Source organism: Aythya fuligula, chromosome 14, assembly GCF_009819795.1.
Source record: "Aythya fuligula isolate bAytFul2 chromosome 14, bAytFul2.pri, whole genome shotgun sequence".
NCBI classification, from domain to species: domain Eukaryota; kingdom Metazoa; phylum Chordata; class Aves; order Anseriformes; family Anatidae; genus Aythya; species Aythya fuligula.
In genome coordinates, this window is record NC_045572.1 from 1625430 (window position 1) to 1634309 (window position 8880).

Below are 8880 nucleotides of genomic sequence, written 5' to 3' on the forward strand. Positions count from 1 at the left end.
GGTCACTTATGAAAAAATAATTGAGGGCTGGCTAATTCCAGTAAGTTATCAGGTGCTCCTACTGGCTTCATTGGCACTATAAATAATTTAACTATCTGTTAAGCTAGCTCCAGTTGTTTTTTCAGCTCCAGCTGTTTTTTTACAGCTCCACTGTTTTTTCTCCTATTTCAAGAGAAGCATATAGCTTTTACTGGTGTGGTTCCTGGACTGAAAATGTGAGATCACTTTTCAAACTTCTTGTTTAGAACATAATTGCAGACAATTTAAGTAGGCTTGAGTCAAAATTAACTATTGCTGCACAGAGATGTTGTGTTTGCAGGTGTGTTTTTGTTGTTGTTTTGTTTTTTTTCCTGACTGGCAACAGGCGGCACACTTGGATGTATTTGCAAGTGCACTGAATTTTTTCTTCACTTTGCTTTGAAATCAAAATTGTGAAATGAAAATTGTGAGATTGATCTTTTACATTTTTAAAAGTTAAAATATGGACACTATGCAAGTTACCATTTTACAGTTTGCATGCAAATACATTTTATTTTGGAAAAAAAAAAAAAAAGAGGTGTTGTAAAGACACAGAGGTTATCTTTTAGTCTAACTTTACTTGTTGTTGCTCCATGGACTAACTTTCTATTTTGAATACACTAACGTCTTTAAGAGTTTTCTAAAAACTTTAGAATGGGTTTATGCACAATACATTAATGTTTAGAAGTTATGGGGAAAAAAGAGTTACAATGAAGTTAAATTTTGTACCCAGTCTTCTTTGTTTAAAAAATATTTGAATGTGAATTTTACAGAAAATCCAGAGAGTTACTAAATAGTCATTATTTCCTTGGAATGTAGTATTTCAATGTATAAAATAATGGTAAATTCCTAACTGTAAGGTTCTATCAGCATATTAATATATACTAACAGCTCTTGGTGTTTGATACCATATTTTAACATCAATGCAAAGACTGCTGATTTTGCTTCAAAGGAGATTTCCATGTGGACAAGATAGGGAAGGGTTTGTCCTCCACATTTGTCTGAATAGTAGGAAGGGGCTATGTATTTAACCTATTAAATGCTTTGTAAGGAAACAGTTCATATTCAATCATATTCAACATCAATAATGTTCATAATGCCAAGTTATATCTTAGAATAAATGTAATTACTTACAATTAATGTCATAATAACATAGTAACATAATAACATAAAAATACTAGTTATGGTCCAACAGTAACCAAACAAGATATGCATCAAAAAAAAAAAAAAAAAAAAAAAGAAAAGAAAAAAAGAGGATTCATATATATATATATAAGCATATGGATATGTATTTCTGAAGATAATACAAATAGTATTAAATAGAAAAATACATATTAATTTAAAGGAGACTAAGGGAGATGGTGGGATTTTTATTTTTTTCCCTCCAGTATTTTTGACTGCATTGCAATTAGAAGATCAGAATCTAAAGTTTCTGTAAAATTGATTTTTTTTTTTCCAAAAAAGGACATTAGATGAGGGGGAGGTAGGTAGGCAGTTACCTTGAGCTGTCACACACTTGTAATACATTATTGACCTAACTTTCTATGTATCCAAGTAAAAAGAATGGACTGAGTTGAGCCCATAAACCCTCAAATGGACAGAATGTGGCTTGAATTCATCAGAGTTTTCAGATACAGAATCTATGTAATGGGACACTAGATCATCCACTATTGTGGCAGCAAGAATTGAATAAATCCATGAAATGTACATATAAAGATGAAAGTCCTCGCTATGGTTTGGTATCAAGTACTGTCCCGTGTTTTGATATTTTGATCTACCTTATCACATTACCAACTCAGTGTCTCTCTTGTATGCAAACAAAATTCAGAAGTGACTGTCATTGGTTAGATTATTCTTGTTTCTCTTCTTGTTCATGACAAGAACACTCCTCATCTACTTATCCACTTTTCTTTATAAGTCATTCTTGCAGGATTCACCTTTAATCAAAAAACAAAGTATTTCAGCTCTCCACGTAAATGCTGTCCAGCACCTGGCTTTACTTTAGGGTTCTTTAAACCCTGCAAAGGAAAAAGTCCTTTATCCAGAAGAAGAATGAGTAGAGACTTGGGCAGAAACAATTTCATTCTTCATTACTTCTTGCGTACAAAGATTATGGATCCATAGTTTTTTTTTCCAGGCAGTAGATTGATACAAGTCAATTACACGTCAGCAAAGTATGTTGGAAGTAAAAGTTACTGACAAACCATGAATGAGGCCCAGACATGCTTTCTGGTATACAAGTCTTAAAACAGTTTGACCAAGACAAATGAAGGAATCCAAAGAAACCAACACCACCCATACAATTTTAAGGGAACGAACAAAATCAAACACAGATGAGGAAAAAAAAAAGAAAAAGAAAAAGAAAAAGAAAAAGAAAGAATCCCCTGTATTTACTGTAGTTTTATGAAAGTAGGCCAACATTGCAGAACTTAAAACATAGAAATGGGCATTTCAACTAAATCCCTTTGCAATGCACTTGGATTTTTATCAGGTCAAAGATGTCAATAATTCATGAAAACATGGTCTGACATCAGTTACGACTGGATTATTTTTAGCTTTATAAAAGTGATCTTTAATGGTTTTAAGGTACTAAATCCTCTACATGCTTTAAGGAGCAAATAAGCCTTCTTTGGGCCATGTGTAATTAACTATTCAAGCATTATTGCAAAGGTTGCTTTTTGTTTCTTTTTTTTTTTTTTTCTCCTGCTACCACCTGCTTCATTTATAATAATGTTTTCATATAGCAGATAGAAATATAATATTTTCTAATTTAAAATTAAATAAAATTAACAATCTGAAACTACTGAAATATTTATGTCTACTCTTCATGTACATTAAAAAAAGCTATATTACTATATCTGAATGACAGCTTTGCTTTGGTGAAAATAAGGAAATAGCTACTGTTAGAAGTTGACCTTTCTAAGGGCTGTGAACTCTGTGTGTTTACTTAACCTACCTGGAAACAAGGTGTTCCCAATAGAGATGTGGGGGATGGTTAGAAGATTAAAAATGTGGTTCTCTGCTAAGAAGTCAGAGGTTCTACCTCCATGTAAAACAAAGTATAATAAGAGACAACGATGAAACTAATACTATGTCATTTACTTTCTGCTCTTCCTGACTACGAAGTGTTCTGACTTGACTACTATTTAAGTCAACGGAGAACATTTATGATCTCATTGGGGAAATATATTAATTATAATAAATTATATTAAAATATATAATGTAATGTAATGTAATGTAATGTAATGTAATGTAATGTAATGTAATGTATTATATTATATTATATTATATTATATTATATTATATTATATTATATTATATTATATAAAGGTCTTTACGTTCCTTATACTAGTCTGTAGGAAGGATTTGATTGTGATGATGTGACAGGCTGGAAATAACCAGAAATAGAATAGTTCTTTATCTAAAGAGGTGAATTCTACTGCAAATTTTTTTTTTTTTTTTTAATTGGCAGAAATATGTTTGAAGGAAAAGATCCTTTGTGGCTAGTAAATGTAAATGTAAATGTATTGTATATTCTCAACTTCTAAGAATTCATACGTTCTTTATGGGCTAAAAGTTGACTTATTCCCCTCCTCCCCCCCCCCCCCCCAATCATGTTTTAGATGAGTAAAAACTTTCATTTCCTTTCTTATTCAGTCTTCACATATAAAACATCATTAATTGTTTGGTATTGAAAATCTGCTTGGAACTCTATTCAAAGGGAGAAATAAATTTTATTTGTAAGCTTTATCAGTTTTAAATTTTATCCAAATACATTTTACTTTGAAACACTCTTTACCCTTTTAGCATGTTTTCCTACACAAACTAAATGAATCTACTTAATAGAGGCCTTTTAAACAATTATTTGAAAAAAAAAAAAGTTTCTAAGGTGTTACTAAGTTACTCCAAATCAGCTTCACTGTGTTAAAGGAGTAGCTGGATAAGTACTAATACGGAGTAGTTTTAGTATTGTAAACGCACATGAAACCCAGAATGCAGACTCTGAATAACCTACTGATGTACTGTGATGGCAGCATGTAGTAGGGGAACCAGGTGCAGGATTTTTCTTTTGTCAAATAATTTAATTCAAAACATTTAAAACAAAGTATTGTTACAACAGTAAAGAAAGAAAAACACACACAAAATATTAAAACAAACAAACAATCTAACCATTAAATCTCTCTCAATACAAGTAGAAGGTTGTGAGCAGAATTGTCTGTGATGGGCACATGGTGCCTTCCATGAATTAAAAATTCTACTAATGGAAGCCAAAGCCCAAAACATAGACTGAGGGCAAGAAATGACATTATCTTTTTTTTTTTTTTTTTTTTTTTTTAATCTTTAAAATGCAGACCTAGCACGGAGAATTTAGCATTATCTGAACATTTACCTGAATGTTTTCTGAACCTTTCTTCATTTTCTTATCACAGAATCACAGAATTTCTAGGTTGGAAGAGACCATCAAGATCACCTAACACTAACAAGTCCCCCACTAAACCATATCACTAAGCTCTACATCTAAACGTCTTTTAAAGACCTCCAGGGATGGTGACTCCACCACTTCCCTGGGCAGCCTGTTCCAATGTCTAACAACCCTTTCGGTAAAGAAGTTCTTCCTAATATCCAACCTAAAACTCCCCTGGCGCAACTTTAGCCCATTCCCCCTCGTCCTGTCACCAGGCACATGGGAGAACAGACCAACCCCCACCTCGCTACAGCCTCCTTTAAGGTAACTGTAGAGAGCGATAAGGTCGCCCCTGAGCCTCCTCTTCTCCAGGCTGAACAAGCCCAGCTCCCTCAGCCGCTCCTTGTAAGACTTGTTCTCCAGACCCCTCACCAGCTTCGTTGCCCTTCTCTGGACTCTCTCGAGCACCTCCATGTCCTTCTTGTAGTGAGGGGCCCAAAACTGAACACAGTACTCGAGGTGCAGCCTCACCAGAGCCGAGTACAGGGGGACAATCACTTCCCTAGCCCTGCTGGCCACACTGCTTCTTATACAAGCCAGGATACTGTTGGCCTTCTTGGCCACCTGAGCACACTGCTGGCTCATATTCAGCCGACTATCCACCAATACTCCCAGGTCCTTCTCTGCCTGGCAGCTCTCCAACCATTCCTCTCCCAGCCTGTAGCTCTGCTTGGGGTTGTTGCGCCCCAGGTGCAGGACCCGGCACTTGGCCTTGTTGAACTTCATGCAGTTGACCTCAGCCCATTGGTCCAGCCTATCCAGATCCTCCTGCAGAGCCTTCCTGCCCTCGAGCAGATCGACACACACACCTAACTTGGTGTCATCTGCAAACTTACTCAATCCCCTCATCCAGATCATCGATAAAGATATTAAAGAGGACTGGCCCCAGTACCGAGCCCTGGGGGACACCACCAGTGACCGGCCTTCAGCTGGATTTGACTCCATTCACCACAACTCTTTGTGCCCAGCTATCCAGCCAGTTTCTAACCCAATGAAGCGTATGCCAGTCCAAGCCATGAACAGCCAGTTTCTTGAGGAGAATGCTGTGGGAAACGGTGTCAAAAGCCTTATGTTTTTATGCAGGCTTTGCTTTAAGGAGTAAAGAGCTGAATAAAATTCACAGGTGGAGCAAGACCATAACAACACTAAATATGATCTCCATAAAATAGTTCAAAACATTTAATAGTGCAGCAAGCATAGAATTCCTCTTTTCAAATGATTACTTCCCAATATAAGAAAACTAGAAGTACATTGTCTGTCTAGCCTAGTACTTGAAATCATTTGACGTTCATATTCCAAGTATAGTTACTGTATCTCTCTCAAAAAAAAAAAATAAATCTGAGTCCAATTAGGTGGACAGAGCCTTGCTGATAGTCAGTGTGCATGTGTCTGACAGCTGGAGTCAGACTTGATGCTTTTAGTACTGACTAGATTATTTTCAGGTACATCTTTACATCAGTATGAAAATGTAGGAAGTTTTGCACTTGCTACTCTAAGGACTTTATTCTGATCTTCTAGTGCCATAAAAGCGAATTAACTCTGCTGGAGCAAATCGAACAAGACCAAAGTGAAAGGAATTAACTGAGACTAAGGGGCCATATTTAAGAAGATGCTTTAAATGCCATTTTTTTAAGCCTATATAATAGCTCTGTTGTAATAGCACTATACTGCTTAAATCTAGTATGGAACAACCTATTACAAAAAATTACCTAAATCCATTTACCATAGATAGAGATGCCTAAAAAGGCCAGCTAAAGAAAAGCAGACTCCACAACTTCCAGTAATTACATGAATGCATTCTTAAAAGCTAAATGCATTCTTAAAATTCTTAAGAATGCAAATGCATTCTTAAAAGCTAAATTCAGAAATGCCTGCTATTATAGTACATTTTTTTTTAAAGAATTGAAAGAAAAAACAAACAAACAAACAAAAAAAACCTCCCTCCATGTACCCTATGAAAGCAACACAAGGAAACTTTAACAGTGAATAAAGGACAAAATCCTCCCTGGCAGGGGAACTTAGAAACCAGAAAGAGCACAGATGTGTTTAGGAAGCTCTGTATACAATGTACCTATTAATATACTATTAATATACTTCTATTCTGCAAGCATACAAGTATTCTGTAGCAGAAAATGTCTTTCTACATCTGAGATCTGTTCATTAACAGCTCTTTATGGAGCAGTCACAGGAGTATTACTGTGTGCTTGAAATAAATTAAAACCACTGGATAAATGTCCCCTATTGAGGACCAGTAAGGACCAAAGTGAGTTTGAAAGCTGAATCAGCTTAAAACTCTTAATTCTAGTTGTACTAAGATTCGCAAGACACGTCTACCTCTATGTCTATCATAAGACTGGAAAGTAATTTGTTTGCTTACAAGGTATCACTACATTAGGGGGCCGACCAAGGAGTCATGACTTTTATAAATGAGCACCTCAATTTTCTGAAATCACCAAAATCACCAAGAAACTATTCAGGTCAGTGATGTGCAAATGTAACACTTTTTCTCTCTAGGAGTTCCATTTAAAGGTGCAGCAATCTCAAAACATCTCCCATGACACCCTAACATTAAACAAAAACAAAAACAAAAACAAAAACAAAAAAAAAAAACCACAAAAAAAAACAAAAAAAAAAAACAAAAAAAAAAACAAGAAACAACAAAAACACAACAACCTGACATATCAAATTGTAATGGAAAGCTGTTCTGATTTTAGTACTAAGACGAGAAGTCAAAACAGGATTTTGTTACTTACATATTTCTACAGGAGAGAGTTTGGCCATCAAGATTATTACAATTCATGTCATTTGTAATGGTGTCTGAGAAAGCAATCTGCTAGTAACAGACAAATGAAGACAAATTCAATAACTGAGCCTATCGCCTTTTTGGCCATACTACTCACATTGCTTTGAAGGCTGAAGAGATGGTAAAGATGATGGCATGGTAACAGGGAAAGTCTGGACCTAGTGATTTTGCTGTGGTACTGAAGGACAGTGGGTCTTCTAGGTTCTCTGCATCACTTGAACTGCAAAAAATTGTACTTCAGTACGATCTGAATACTTGCTATTAAATGTACTTTGATTGGCATAGAATGTTTCATGACAACAAAAACATCACATGAAAATAGCATCAATTACATTTTAATATGGAGAGTCCCTGAGATTTAGGAGTCTCTCTGGTCCTTTCCAACTTGACATCATATACTGACGAAACCCACAAAACCAGTTAAACAGAGAATATTCAAGTCAGCACAACTCTGCTTTACATAGTTTAATAAATAAACACACACACTTGTGAAGCTTCAGAAATTGTTAGGGAACTGTTTTCCTCAGTCAGTTTTCATATTTTTCTGCTTACGTTTCTAGATACTTAAATAAAAATCTGATAGGTTAAGGTCAACACATAGTAATCAGTAGTGACACCAAACTACATCATCCCTGCTTAATAATACAAATATTACATATATATTTATGTATATATACATAATATAAAATATAATAATACAAATTATTCCAAATTTATTAATACAAATGCTTTCTATGCATGAAATGTGAATTCTTCTATCTCAGAGGAATGCCAAGTATGGTTGTTATTTCTGTGAAGTGCAGCATGTCCCATGCCAAGCAAGGCTCAGTTGACACCTGGATGAAGGGACCCCAGAAAGGCTCCTGGACAGGTTCTCCAGAAGAAGGGTGAGGAGGCAGGAGATTTTGCTCTGATTAGACTCAGAGCAAAAGTGGTTCTTGCACTAGAAAGTTTATACATAGAATTGGCAGCAAAAATCATCCTGTCTTCCTTTCCTGCGAGATTTTAATCAATATAGATTAAACCAGAACATTCATTAAGTTATTTGGTGATTTTATTAAGACCAAAAAATTAGTCTTTGAAATCTTCTTAATTTTAATCCTTTTGACTGAAGTGGTTTAGGTTTGGGTCTAAATTCACCCCCACTCCCACCACACCTTCCCTAATGAAAGCAGAAGGTTTACCATGTGTAAAAAAAATCTCAGTGGACAAATGCTTTGTTTTCCACTGAAAAACAGTACAAACAGAAAGTAATCAGAATTTTAACTATAACGTAGTCCAGACGGAAGAGAGGTGGGAAGTAAAAGACACGACACTCAAGGAAGTTGCTTCTTACATAAAAATCACACAAAGATCATTTAGTTAAGATGTACACCTGTCCAGAACACTATCCCTGGGAGGGGACAGCATTTAGTATTAAGAATTATAGAGGGTAGGAACTCTTACTTTGAGAGCAGACATTTTCACTCTCATTTTTGAGAATGCAATGGTTCCTGCTCTAAGTGTGAAGAAGATGAAACGAAGAAAACCGAGTGTGCCCTTAGGACTGGGAGGGAGGTCACTGTCCCCACAGCTGCCCACACAGTACCATACT